Raw genomic sequence first — 14,934 nt, forward strand, 5'->3', positions numbered from 1 at the left:
ACACTGAAGTATAGTAAAATAGAAAATCAGGGATCAAGAGAAAAGACAGAGTAATACTCTGAAAAACTGGATGCTCTCTAATTAGATCATTCAGATACAATAGACAAATTCTTTAAAAACAAAACTAACAAATCTTATTTAGAAAAAAAAAAAAACATCTGAACAGGTCTATGAAAGTAAAGTACTGGGTTAGAAATTAGAAAGCTTTGTACAAAGAAAATCCTGGGTCTGAATGGCTTAAATGGTAAATTCTACTAAATTTATGCCAATTCTTCACATATAAGTCAAAACAAGAGAAGAGGAGTGAACACTTCCTAACTAATTCTATGAGAACAGTATTACCCTGATATCAAGCTGTATCAGGACCTACTACGAAGCTACAATATTGAAAGCAATGTGATTCTTTCATAAAAATAGGCCTATATGTGCAACCAACATTGGTGCATTTGCATATATAAAGCAAATACTAACAGAACTAAAGGGAGAAATAAGCAGCAATCCAATAATAGAAGGGGATTTTAATAACTCACTTTCCACAATGGATAGACCATCCAGACAGAAAATCAATAGGGAAATAGTGCACTTGAATAACACTGTAGACAAAACGGACCTAACAGACATATACAGAACATGCCAACCCACAGCAGCAGAATACACATTATTTGCAAGCACACAGAGAACGTTCTCCAGGACACATAATAAGTTGGACCACAAAATAAGTTTGAACAAATTTAAGAAGATTCAATGAAGTCATGTATCATTTCTTACCACAATGGCCTAAAACTAGAAATAAATAACAGGAGAAATTTTAGAAAATTCACAAATATGTGGAAATTTAAAATGACACCCTTGAATAACTGATTGTTTAAATAAAAAAATCAAAAATATAATCAAAAATTATCTTAAGACAAAATAAAATGAAAACATAATGTAAAACAACTTATGGGATGACTGAGAGCCCCCGCAGTCCACTGGTAGCCTGGGGATCATCCCACTCCTGCCTACTATGGCCAGTGCCTGAATGAATCACTGCAGGGGCCTGACGTTAGGACCACCTGGCCTGGCTTTGCCAATCCCTGAGCACAATGTCCAGGGACCTGGAAATTGCCCATTTTAGAGTACCACAATTGGCACCTAAGCACTCCTTTCAGTGTCTGAGGTCAACCCCATTCAACATGCCACTACTGCCACAGCTGGCAGCCACCCACTTGTGCCAGATATGAGCCTAAGGACTGGCTGCCCAGACTGTCACAGCCACTTTCAACACCAACAGAGACTGCCAGACACCTGGGTTTTTTTTACCACTGCTCCTGCCAATGCCCATGCCATGTCCACTGCCCAGGGTCTTGAGAACCTGTTCACCTACCTGGCCCACTGCTGCCATTCCCAGAACACAAGCAAGCCACCTGGAGGTACCCTGCCTGGGCCTGCTGAAACCATTGCCAGCTTATGCCACCCTGGGGTCCAAGGACAGGTATTCTCAGCCTACTACCACCACCACTGGGGCCCAAAGACTGGCCCACCTGGTGTCCTGGTCCCAAGCACAACTTCACTACAGCCTCCACTCAACTTCACCTGAAGCTGTGGAAATCTCAAATTCAACTAGTGCTGTTTACAGCCATAGGAATAATACAGAGACTACATTACTCCATGCACATGCATTCAAAGCCAAAGTGCTTTACCCAATCAACACAATAGGTCCACCTCAGGAAAAAGTACCCCCCTATGAAAGCAAATTCAAAACACTGGAAGAACATATGTTATACCACATATGCAGATATCAAGGTAAGGATATAAGAAACATAGAAAAGTAAGGAAATTTGATGCCACTGAAGGAATACAATAATTCCCCAGCAACGAATCCCACTCAAAAAGAAATTCATAAAATCCTGGAGAAAGAATTCAAAATATGATTTAAGGAAGTTTAGTAAGATAGAAGATAATACTAATTCAGGAAATAAATGAGCAATTTATCAAAAATATAGATATCCTAGAAGAGAACCAAACAGAAATTCTGGAATTGAAGAATTTATTGAATGAAATATAATATACACTTGACAGCTTCAACAGTAGACTAAAGTGGAAAACAGAACCTTAGAAATGGAAGACAGATCTTTTGAAATAACCCAGTCAGACAAAAGTAAAGAAAAAGAAATGAACAAAGCTTGTGTGGCATATGAGACACCATAAAGTGACCCAATTTTCAATTTTTTAGAGTCCCAGAAGGCGAAGATAAAATGAACAGGCTAGAAAATCTATTTAAGAAAATAATAGATGAAAACCTCCTAAGTTTAGCAAGAAAATTAGGTATCAGGATCCAGGAGTCCCAGAGATTCCTCAAAATATACAAATTCAAAAATGTCTTCTCCAAGGCACATTATAGTCAAAGTGTCAAAAGTAAAACAATGAGAATTCTAAAACAACAACAACAACTCAACATTAAAAAACAAATAATCCCATTACAAAGTGGGTTAATGACATGAATATTTTTCAAAAGGAGATATGCAAATGACCAACAGGTATATGAAAATATGCTCAATATCACAAATCAACAGGGAAATGCACATCAAAACTACAATGATATACTCTCAAGAAATCTCAAAAGAAAGATCTCAAATGAAAGACCTCAAAATCTCTGAAGAAAAACCTCAAAATTTAGCTGAGCATGGTGGCATGTGCCTGTAATCCCAGCTACTTGGGAGGCTGAGGTAGCTTGAACCCGGGAGGCAGAGGTTGCAGTTAGCTGAGATGGCACCATTGCACTCCAGCTTGGGCAACAAGAGCGAAACTCTGCCTCAAAAAAAATTAATTAATTAAAAATAAAATAAAAAGAAAAACCTCAAAATCTCAGAAGAAAGATCTTAAACAACCTGATTTTACACACAAAGAGATTAGAAAATATAAACAAATTTAACTCCTAATCAGCAGAAGGAAAGAAAGAGTAAAGCTCAGAGAAGAAATAAAGGAGATAAAGACTAGAAATGCAATTGAAAAGATTAACAAAACTAAGAGTTGTGTTTTTTAAACAACATGCAAGAATGTTTCAACATATGCAAATCAATAAAAGTGATACAGCCCATTAACAGAATAAAGTATAAAATCCAGATGATCATCTCAAAAGATGTAGGAAAACTATCTGACTAAACGTAACATCTTTTCATAATAAAACCTCTCAGCAAATTGGGCATAGAAGGAATGTAACTCAACATAATAAGGGTAATATATAACAAGTCCACAACAAATACCATACTCAATGGTGAATAGCCAAAAGCTTTCTCTCTAAGGTCAGGAACAACACAAGTTTTCCCACCTGTGCCACTTCTATTTACATAGGACTGGAAGTCTTAGCTAGAGCAATTAAATAAGAAAAAGAAATAAAATGCTTCCAAATTGGAATGGAAGATGTTAAGTTTTCTTTGCAGATGACATGATATTATATATTGAAAAGCTCTAAGACTCCACCCAGAAATAGTTATAACTAATAAACAGATTCAGTTAAGTTCTAAGATACAAAATAATCATGCAAAGATCAGTTTCATTTCTCTATACCAAGAATGAATTATCTGAAAAAGAAATTAAAATAATCTCATTGACAATAGCACGAAAAAGAATAGAATACTTAGAACAATGTTAACTAAAGAATTGAAAGATCTTGACACTGAAAACTATGACATTAATAAAAGAAATTATAGAAGACACATATAGATCGACATATATCTAATGTGCAAGGAATAGGATAATCAATATTGTTAAAATTTTCACATCCCCTAAAGCAATCTACATGGTAAATGTAACCACTATCAAAATACCAACATTATCTTTCACCAAAAATAGAAAAAAAATTCCAAAATTCATATGGAAACACAAAAGATCTCCAAAATAATAAAGCCATCTTGAGAAAAAGCAATGTTGGAGTCATTACACTTTTAGATATCAAATTGTATTGCAAAAGTAATCAAAACAGTATGAGACTGGCATTAAAAAATGACATGTAGTCTGGCCACGCACAGTGGCTCACACCTGTAATCCCAGCACTTTGGAAGGCCGAGGCGGGCAGATGATGAGGTTAGGAGTTCGAGACCAGCCTGGCCAACATAGTGAAACCCCAACTCTACTAAGTATACTAAAATTAGCCTCGCATGGTGGTGTGCACCTGTAGTCCCAGCTACTTGGGAGTCTGAGGCAGGAGAATCGCTTGAACCCAAGAGGTGGAGGTTGCAGTGAGCTGAGATTGCACCACTGCACTCCAGCACTCCAGCCCAGGTGACAGTACGAGACTCCGTCTAAAAAAAAACAAAACATGTAGACCAACACAACAGAATAGGGAGCCAAGAAATAAACCTGCATCTGTATGGTCAACTAAGTTTTGACAAGGTTGCCAAGAACACACAGTGGGGAAAGGAAAGTCTGTTCAACAGGTGGTGTTGGGGACGCTGGTTATCCATATGAAAAAGCATGAAATTGGAACCTTGTCTTGCACCATATAGAAAAATTAATTTGAAGGAAAATAAAGACTTAAATGTAAGATCTGGAACCATGAAACTCCTAGAAGAAAACAAAGGAACAAGCTCCTTGATATTGGTCTCTGCAATAATTCTTTTTTGATATGACACAAAAAGCGCAGGCAACAAAAACAAGTGAGAATACATCAAACAAAAAAGTTTCTTCACAGCAAAGGAAGAAATCAACAAAATAAAAAAATAACCACAGTATGAGTAAAAGTATTTGCAAACCATATATCTGATAAGAAGTTAATATTTAAAATACATAAGAAACCAAAGCAACTCAATAGCTAAAAAAAGGCTCCTATTAAAAATGGGAAAATATCCTCTATAGATATTCTTCCAAAGAAGACAAGAAAATGGCCCACAGGTATATAAAACGGTACTCAAACATCACTAATCAGAAAAATGCTAATGAAAACCACAATGAGCTACTACTTCACACCTTTTAGGATGGTTATTATCAGAAAGAGAAGAGATAACAAGTATTAGTGAAGATGCAGAGAAAATAAACCATTATACACTTTTTGTGGGAATGTAAATTGGTACAGTTATGAAAAACAATATGGAGTTATATAAAAAATACTAAAAATAGAAATACCATATGATCCAAAAATTTCACTTGTGGGTTTATATACAAAGGAAGTGGAATTAGTATGTTGAGGAGATACATACACCCACATGTTCACAGAAGTATTATTCACAATAGCCAAGATATGTAAATGAAACGAATGTCCATTGATGGATGAATGGATACAGAAAATTTGATATACATATAAACAAAATATTATTCAGACATTAAAAAATCCTGCCATTTGCAACAGCATGGATGAACACGGTCAACACTATATTAAATAGAATAAATGAAACACAGAAAGATAAATGTCGTATGATCTCACTTTCATGTGGAATCTAAAAATGTACTCATAGAAACAAAGTAGGAAGGTGGATATCAGGGTCTTGGGGTGAGGAAAATGGGGAGCTGTTGTTCAATGGAAACAAACTTTAAGTTATAATATAACATGAACAAATTCATGGGATTTAATGCACGGCAAGGGTTTGATGGATGTGATTAATTTGAGCGTGGGAATTATTATTCAGTGCATACATGTATCACATCATGACATTTTACACTTTGAATATATACAATTTCTTTCAATTAAATATTTTAAAGTAAAAAAGATTAGACACATCGATGACTAAAATAGAACTGAGAATTTAGAAATAAATATGTATTTATATTCAATTGATTTGCATTCCTCCCAGTTTTATAGAGGCATAATTGAAAAGACTCAATTGATTTTCAACAGGGATGCCAAGATATTTCAATGGGAAAATAATTCAACAAGTGCTACTGAAACAACTGGATATACCCATGTGACAGAATTGTGTTGGACCTTTCTCAGCGTGAACAAAAATCATACAAAAATAAATCAGCGTCTACATGTAAGAGCTTAAGATTCTTAAGACTATATAACCCTTAGAAGAAAACAGGAGTCAAAAAAAAGAAAAAAAAGAAAAAGAAGAAAACATGAGTCAATTTTTGTGACTTGAATTAGGCAAAGCTTAGATACAGAACCAGAAGCACAAACAATTAAAGCAAAAATAGATAAATCTGTCTTAATAAAAATTTAAAAGTTTTGTGCTTCTAAAGACACTTCAGGAAAATACAAAGTCACTATAGAATGGGAAAATTATTTGAAAATTATATATCTTATAAGCAGCATATATTAATAACATGTAAACAACTATTCCAATTCAATGATAAAACACAAATAACCCAACTAGCAAATAAGCATAAGATTTGTATAGACATTTCTACAGAGAATACATACAAATAGCTAACACACATATGAAAAGTGCTTATGATAATTAGTTATCTGGGAATGCAAATCAAGCCCTTAAAAATATACCAGTTATTATCTACTATGATTACCATAATAAAAATAATAATAAATCCAATAATAAGCATTGGTGAGAATGTGGAGAAATCAGGACCCTCACACCTTGAACGTGGCAGTGTAAAAGGATGCAGATGCTTTGGAAAATTTCTAGCAATTCGTCAAAAAGTTAAACATGGAGGGACTATTTGATTCAGCAATTCCAAGTTCAAGATACAAGATAATATATTCCAACCAAAAAACTTGTACATGAATTTTCAAGCAGCATTATTCCTTATAGTGAAAAAGTAGAAACAACTCATCTATTGATAAACAAATGTGATATGTTTATACAATGGAATATTATTCAGTAATGAAAACTTAATGAAGCACTGATGAATGCTTCAACATGGATGAAATTTGCAAAAATTGAAAAAAGGCCAGTCACAAAAGACCACATAAATCCCCCTCCTCTAATGCCTCACTTGTTCAGATCCATTCACAGGCCTGGAAGTTTCTCACAGGGAACTTAGAGGAGCACTGTCTGCATCCCTTAAGCTTCCACAGCAACACCAAGTTCCAGGAAAAGCAGGAGTGGGTTGCGCTCATCAGATTTGAGGGCTCATCCTGTGGCTTAGGTATAACAACAGCTGTACTACCCCTCCTGGTACTTGGGATTGTTGCAGCATTGCCTAAGGATAGAAGTACTCAATATGACTGGCGGGGCACGGTGGCTCACGCTTGCAATCCCAGCACTTTGGGAGGCCGAGGTGGGCGGATCCCAAGGTCAGGAGATCAAGACCACGGTGAAACCCCATCGCTACTAAAAATACAAAAAATTAGCCAGGCACGGTGGCGGGCGCCTGTAGTCCCAGCTACTCAGGAGGCTGAGGCAGGAGAATGGCGGGAACCCGGGAGGCGGAGCTTGCAGTGAGCCGAGATCGGGCCACCCCACTCCAGCCTGGGGAACAAAGCGAGACTCCGTCTCAAAAAAAAAAAAAAAAAAAAAAAAAAAAAAAGAAGTACTCAATATACTGCTATTAAGGTGTGTGGGTATGGGGCCTCAGATAATCATTTGAAGAAATAAATAAGCACTGACTCTATTTATATCCTGACTTTAGGGATACATTCACACTGGTTATATGAACAAATTATGTGTTTAAAAATTCTAATTTATATAAAATAACGAATGTAAACAAGGTTGTAAGGAGTAACTTTTAACAAGGAGAAGTTTAAAAGACATTATTTTTTCTTTATTTGACACAAAACCTATCAGAAATTTCACTCCTACTATTAGTCATGGTCTTTTCTATCTTCTTCCCCTAATATAACCATTAGACAATGACTTTCACCTGGAAGAATAATACAAAATTGGCTTTAACATTCAGTGGTTGTAACCCATATTTACAGGGGCTAAGCCACTATTTCTTGTTCTCAGGAGATAAGTTGAACAAGAAAGAAGGCCAACATATTTGATGTTTGAATTTTCTTTCTAACAACTTAGAATTCTTCTTTCATTCTTGTACAAGTGATTCCTTATCCAAAAAAAATCTAATAAATAGTATGAATATTTGGGCTCTTCCAAAAGGATGCTGTAGTGTGATAATCTTGAAAATCTTTCCACAGAAAGTAATGTGATAAAAACATGGAAAATGTAATATAGGCAAGTTCTTGAGACCATGAAGGTATGTGGAAGCAAATTAATGATTTATAAAAGTTACAGAGAGTTACAAACATGTCTGTATAAATTAGGAACCAATTATTTTTTCTAGATTTTTCCATAGAGCTCAATTTTTACTGTTCCCATCATGCTTGGGCTGTTTAGGTGTATTTAAAAAGTATTTTTTGGAATGTAAAACTCAATAGAATTTTAAAAGTATTTAAAAGTGCCTACCTTTTAGCTGAGAATAAATGTAAAACTTTAATTATAGTTCAGCAATTTAGCTTCATCTGTTGTGGGGAAAAGAAAGGGAGATCAGACTGTTACTGCGTCTATATAGAAAGAAGTAGACATAAGACATTCCATTTTGTTCTATATTTGAGATGCCATTAATCTGTGACCCTACCCCCAACCTTGTCCTTGCAAGAGACATGTGCCGTGTTGACTCAAGGTTTAATGGATTTTGGGCTGTGCAGGGTGTGCTTTGTTAAACAAGTGCCTGAAGGCAGTACGCTTGTGAAAAGTCATCACCATTCTCTTAACCTCAAGTACCCAGGGACACGTACACTGCCAAAGTTCACAGGGACCTCTGCCTAGGAAAGCTAGGTATTGTCCAAGGTTTCTCCCCATGTGATAGTCTGAAATATGGCCTCACGGGAAGGGAAAGACCTGATCGTCCCCCAGGCTGACACCGTGAAGGGTCTGTGCTGAGGAGGACTAGTATAAGAGGAAAGAAGGCCCCTTGGCAGTTGAGATAGAGAAAAGCATCTGTCTCCTGCCCGTCCCTGGGCAATGGAACATCTCGGTGTAAAACCCGATTGTATGTTCTGTTTACTAAGAAAGGAAAAAAGTGTCTTAGGGCTGAAGGTGGGACGTGCCAGCGGCAATGCTGCTCTTTATGCTCTAAAAAGGTTTATGGAGATGTTTACATATGCATATCAAGGCACAGTACTTTTCCTGAAACTTATACATGTCACAGAGATCTTTATTCATATGTCTTACTGCTGACCTTCTCCCTACAATGATCTCCTACCACTTCCCTTTTTCTAAGATGGTAAAGATAATGATCAATAAATACTGAGAGAACTCAGAGACTGGTGCCGGCGTGGGTCCTCTGTATGTTGAGCGCCGGTCCCCTGGGCCCACTTTTTCTTTCTCTATACTTTGTCTCTGTGTCTCATTTCTTTTCTCCAGTCTCTCGTTCCACCAACGAGAAACGCCCACAGGTGTGGAGGGGCAGGCCACCCCTTCATCTGTGAGCCAAATGTGTCAATAAGCATTGACATCCATGTAGTTTCTAAGCTTTGAAAGAATTGTATATCTGAAAACCGCCTCCAAAACCACACACTTCAACTATAGCTTTTATAGACCTTTTTATTGTAGGGAATATTTCATAACAAAACCTTTAGGATACTTGCTCAGTAGTTAAGAATTGCTATTAAGAATATTTTCTAATTCTATTTGATGTCCACTACAATGTGCCAGATTTGAATAATTGCATGTCTGTGCACTGTTTCCCAGAATATTCTGGATTTCCTACACTACAATCTAAGCTTGTAATTTCAGCTTTCAGCCATGAGTTTACAATTTTAAAGGGTCTCCAAAACGTGGGTACTTTTTCCTTTAGAAATCCTCTTCCTAAATAAAGCCATTTCAGCTCCAAATTACCTATTATGAAGGAATAAAAGCACCCTTTTGAGTGAGTGATGAACACCATAGAAATGGATGTTTCTGAGTAGGAATGTTTGCTTTATACAGGATGTAAGCTTTACTATCAAATTACATGTGTATATACAATATGTTTTCATATCTAATTTATTTTTCTATACTTGACATTTCAATCTCATTATGGGTCAGTGCTCAATATTTGCTTTATATGTGGGTTCCAATAAAGAGATGTGTGTCTGTTTCACTGTTATAGAAAATGGCAGCATTCTACAGGCTACAAAGTAATGCATTTGATTTTATATCTTAAGAAATCATAATTACATTCAGACACTAACTTTGATTTCTCTGGGACTTGAACTCTACAGACAAATATTTCAAACTCTCATATTCTTCTTTATGATTTTATGAATGCATGGTACATTGGTATGTTATTTGCCATATTAATTATATTTTAACATAGATTAAAATGCTATTGAAATAATAATGACTCTAACGTTTGAAAAAATAAAGCAATGAAATAAAGCAGTGAAATGCAAAGGGTATTAGAAATCTTGCAAGAGAGAATAGTTTTACTTAAAAATTTTTCTTAATATTCAGTAACATTGTAAAGACATGAATACATAGAGAATGTATTTCAGAGGGAAATAGTTGCCTTTTTTTCCTTTTGTGTCTGTCTAGACTAAGAGTGGATTATAAAATCAGATCATATGTGTTCACGTGACATTTTCCCTTAAGTACTGGCTCGTTAATTTTGGCCAATTCACTTAGGGACTCTTTTGCTCAGACTTCTAATTTCTAAAGCACAAAGAATAGCATCCATCTTACAAAGTTATAGTAAGATTAAGCAATATAAATACTTTAAAATGAATATCTTAAAGGAAATCTAAAATTTAACACACACACACCACACAAACACACATGCAATTTTAAAAATTTGATAAAACCATCTCTTCATCTCGGAGTTTTTCTCAGCTAAAAGATCTCAAAACTGTTGGAAATTCAAGACAATGAAATGTTAATCAGCACTAAAAAGAAATGAGCTATCAAACTATGAAAAGACATCATTAAGCCTTTAAACCTCCAAGAAGCATTCTCTTCCTTTCATCCCAGCTGCCACTGCCTGAGTTGAGAATTTTTTGGACTACTCGGGTATTCTTTTAACAAGCTGCTAACAGGCTTTTCTGCCTTCAATGAGTCTTTCACCTATATTACGGGTGAAAATATGATTATTTCTCCTTTACAAAACAGACTCTAATGATTTTCGCTTAATCTTGAGCGTAGAATCTGCAGCCATCTGATCTTTGACAAATCTGACAAAAACAAGAAATGGGGAAAGGATTTCCTATTTAATAAATAGTGCTGGGAAAATTGGCTACCCATAAGTAGAAAGCTGAAACTGGATCTTTTCCTTACTCCTTATACAAAAATTCATTCAAGATGGATTAAGACTTAAATGTTAGACCTAAAACCATAAAAACCCTAGAAGAAAACCTAGGTAATACCATTCAGGACATAGGCATGGGCAAGGACTTCATGTCTAAAACACCAAAAGCAACGGCAGCAAAAGCCAAAATTGACACATGGGATCTAATTAAACTAAAGAGTTTCTGCACAGCAAAATAAACTACCATCAGAGTGAACAGGCAACCTACAGAATGCAAGAACATTTTTGCAATCTACTCATCTGATAAAGGGCTAATATCCAGAACCTGTAAAGAACTCAATCAGATTAATTTACAAGAAAAAAACAAACAACCCCATCAAAAAGTGGGCAAAGGATATGAACAGACACTTCTCAAAAGAAGACATTCATACAGCCAACAGACACATGAAAAAATGCTCATCATCACTGGCCATCAGAGAAATGCAAATCAAAACCACAATGAGATACCATCTCACACCAGTTAGAATGGCAATCATTAAAAAAATCAGATAACAACAGGTGCTGGAGAGGATGTGGAGAAATAGGAACACTTTTACACTGTTGGTGGGACTGTAAACTAGTTCAACCATTGTGGAAAACAGTGTGACAATTCTTCAAGGATCTAGAACTAGAAATACCATTTGATCCAGCCATCCCATTACTGGGGATGTACCCAAAGGATTATAAGTCATGCTGCTATAAAGACACATGCACACGTATGTTTATTGCAGCACTATTCACAATAGCAAAGACTTGGAATCAACCCAAATGTCCATCAGTGACAGACTGGATTAAGAAAATGTGGCACATATACACCATGGAATACTATGCAGCCATAAAAAAGGATGAGTTTGTGTCCTTTGTAGGGACATGGATGCAGCTGGAAACCATCATTCTCAGCAAACTATAGCAAGAACAGAAAACCAAACACCACATGTTCTCACTCATAGGTGGGAATTGAACAATGAGATCACTTGGACACAGGAAGGGGATCATCACATACCAAGTCCTATTGTGGGGAGGGGACAGGGGGGAGGGATAGCATTAGGAGATATACCTAATGTAAATGACGAGTTAATGGGTGCAGCACACCAACATGGCACATGTATACGTGTGTAACAAACCTGCACATTGTGCACATGTACCCTAGAACTTAAAGTATAATAAAAAAAATCTGCAATTATTATAAATGTATTATTTCCTAAATGACCCAAACCACCTGTAAAACTTCACTTCTCTCTTCATTGTCTTATAAATTCTACACTCTAGCCAAAGGCAAAGTAGATTCATTCTTCTTTTAATGTGTCCTCTGTATGTCTGTTTCATATTAATAAATTTACATTAATTTGGAACACTTTTCCCCAACACTCAATTTTTCAAGTCCAACATTGCTGCAAAACTTAAAATTTTTCCAGCAATAACTTATTCCAAAATCATATGAACTTTTAGCCCAGGGCCTAGTTAATACTGCTTCTACTACCACTCTTCCCTATTTCTTGAGATTAATATTGCACATTGTTCAAGTACTATAGTCCTTAGAAAGACATTGCTGAATTCCAGAGTAGGTTAGGGGCCTCCCAGAGAAACCTGTGTCTTATACTGTCTTGTAATTAACTATTTTCCCTTCCCTCAGCTCCCCTAGTAGACTACGTGCTCAGGGGACTTAGGAGACTAAGAGCTCTTTAATAGCTCTTATCTCAGTTCTTGAGTCACAATGCCTGGCACACAGTTGGAATTCAATAAATATTTGTTGACTGAGTTAATTTAGCTGTCTATCATACATTTTTAATGTAGTAATTTCTAAGCTATAATTACTATCTTATTATTCCTTTGCTTAAATATTTCCCCATTGTTCTTTGGATAAAGTCTACACATCTCATCACAAACTATAATATAAGGCAATGTTCTGCCTGATACAGTCCCTGCTCATCTCTTCAGTACAAACTTCTCTTTTTGAGTTACAGTGTTCATGTTCTTACTTGCCTCCAGATATTTTCATTTGCTATTCTTTCTGCTAAGGACACTTGTCATATATATATGTGTGTGTGTGTGTGTGTGTGTGTGTGTGTGTGTGTGTGTGTGCGCGCGCATACACACACATATACTTGTGTATATATATATTCACACACATATATACTTGTATATATATACACTCACACACATATACTTGTATATACACACACACATATATACTTGTGTGTATATATATAAACACACATATGTATTTTTTTTTTTTTTTATTGGCATGGAGTCTTACTCTGTCACCAGGCTGGAGTGTAGTAGCGTGATCTCGGCTCACTGCAACCTCTGTCTCATGTGTTCAAGTAATTCTCCTGCCTCAGCCGCCTGAGTAGCTGGGACTACAGGTGTGCGTCACCACATCCAGCTAAATTTTGTATTATTAGTAGAGATGGGGTTTCACCATGTTGGCCAGGATGGTCTCAATTTCTTGGTCTCATGATCTGCCCGCCTCTGCCTCCCAAAGTGCTGAGATTACAGGTGTGAACCACTGCGCCTGGCCTCTAACTACTTATATTTCTGACCCTAGTTTGAGAAATATTTCTTGACACCTTACTCATCTCCATCTGAATATGTTCCCCTTTAATGTTCCTAAAACACCCTGTAGTTACCCTAATACAATACTTGCTATAATCTTGTAAATATTAATTTGCTCTCTTGTAGCATCTTTAGCTTGTTAGCTCCTTAAAGCTCAGTTCTTAAATTGCATATGTTACCAGAAATTTCATATTAATCTACTTAATATTGTATTTGCAGATTCTAGCATAATACTTGACAAAACAGTACATACTGAATAATTATTTATTGAATAAATTGAAGCAGTTCAAATATTTCACTCATTGTGAAACCCAAAGAGAGAAAGCAAAGGAGAAATAAGCTCACTGAGTGTAGCATGAATTCAGAGTGCATATTTTTTCATGTGTGTATTCTTCTCCTTAGAGAACCTAGTATACAGGAGATGCTTAATAATTATTTTTAGAATAAAAGCAGAATGATTATTCTACCAACAGAGAAAACTCAATAAAACCTTGGATAATGGACCATTCCACTTGTTGCTTAGAATCTTTGACTAGGGCTTTGATCACCACCAGCTATGCAAGAGGTAAAGTCAAAAGAGCAGTGCAATTTAATAATCCCTTGGGCAAGAACTCAAGGGTCACCAATTTCTGGCCCAATAGTGACACTAACACACATTCATGGTTTCACATCCTAGGAGCAACAGAGCCATAGATGGAGGTCAGAGTGAGGTCTAACAAGACTCTTAACAGACTGCGTCCCCAGAAAACCTGAATCTGGAAAACATATCCATCAAATTATTTAGATGAGGGTTTGATCGAAAGCAAACAGTCTTATTTTTTTTTCCTTTTAACTTTTAATTTTCTTTTTGCTGCGTCTGAAGATTAAACATTCAGGAGTCTTGCCATTCTGTTTTCTGATCCAAACATTTATATGCATGATGCATTTCATTTTTAATCTTAAACTCACAATTCCTCTTTCCTACTTGTCTTCTCTTGAATTATTTTCCCTTTTTCTTTCCAGAAAAAGATAGTTATTTTATCGGAGCTTCTGGCTTTCATGTGTTCCTATATTCACTTTCTTTAGCATATTCTGTTTTTAACTCTATTGCTGTTAAGGCTAAAGCACATTCTTTCCTCAAAGGCTGATGAATAGTTGGAGGCCATAATGAAGAAAGGAAAACTTTTAATGACATCTTAAACAAATGTAGACTTTCACCACATGGTAATATATACACATATAAAATAAGATAGATAAAATATCTAT

The sequence above is a fragment of the Macaca nemestrina genome, chromosome 8 (assembly GCF_043159975.1).
Source record: "Macaca nemestrina isolate mMacNem1 chromosome 8, mMacNem.hap1, whole genome shotgun sequence".
NCBI classification, from domain to species: Eukaryota; Metazoa; Chordata; class Mammalia; order Primates; family Cercopithecidae; genus Macaca; species Macaca nemestrina.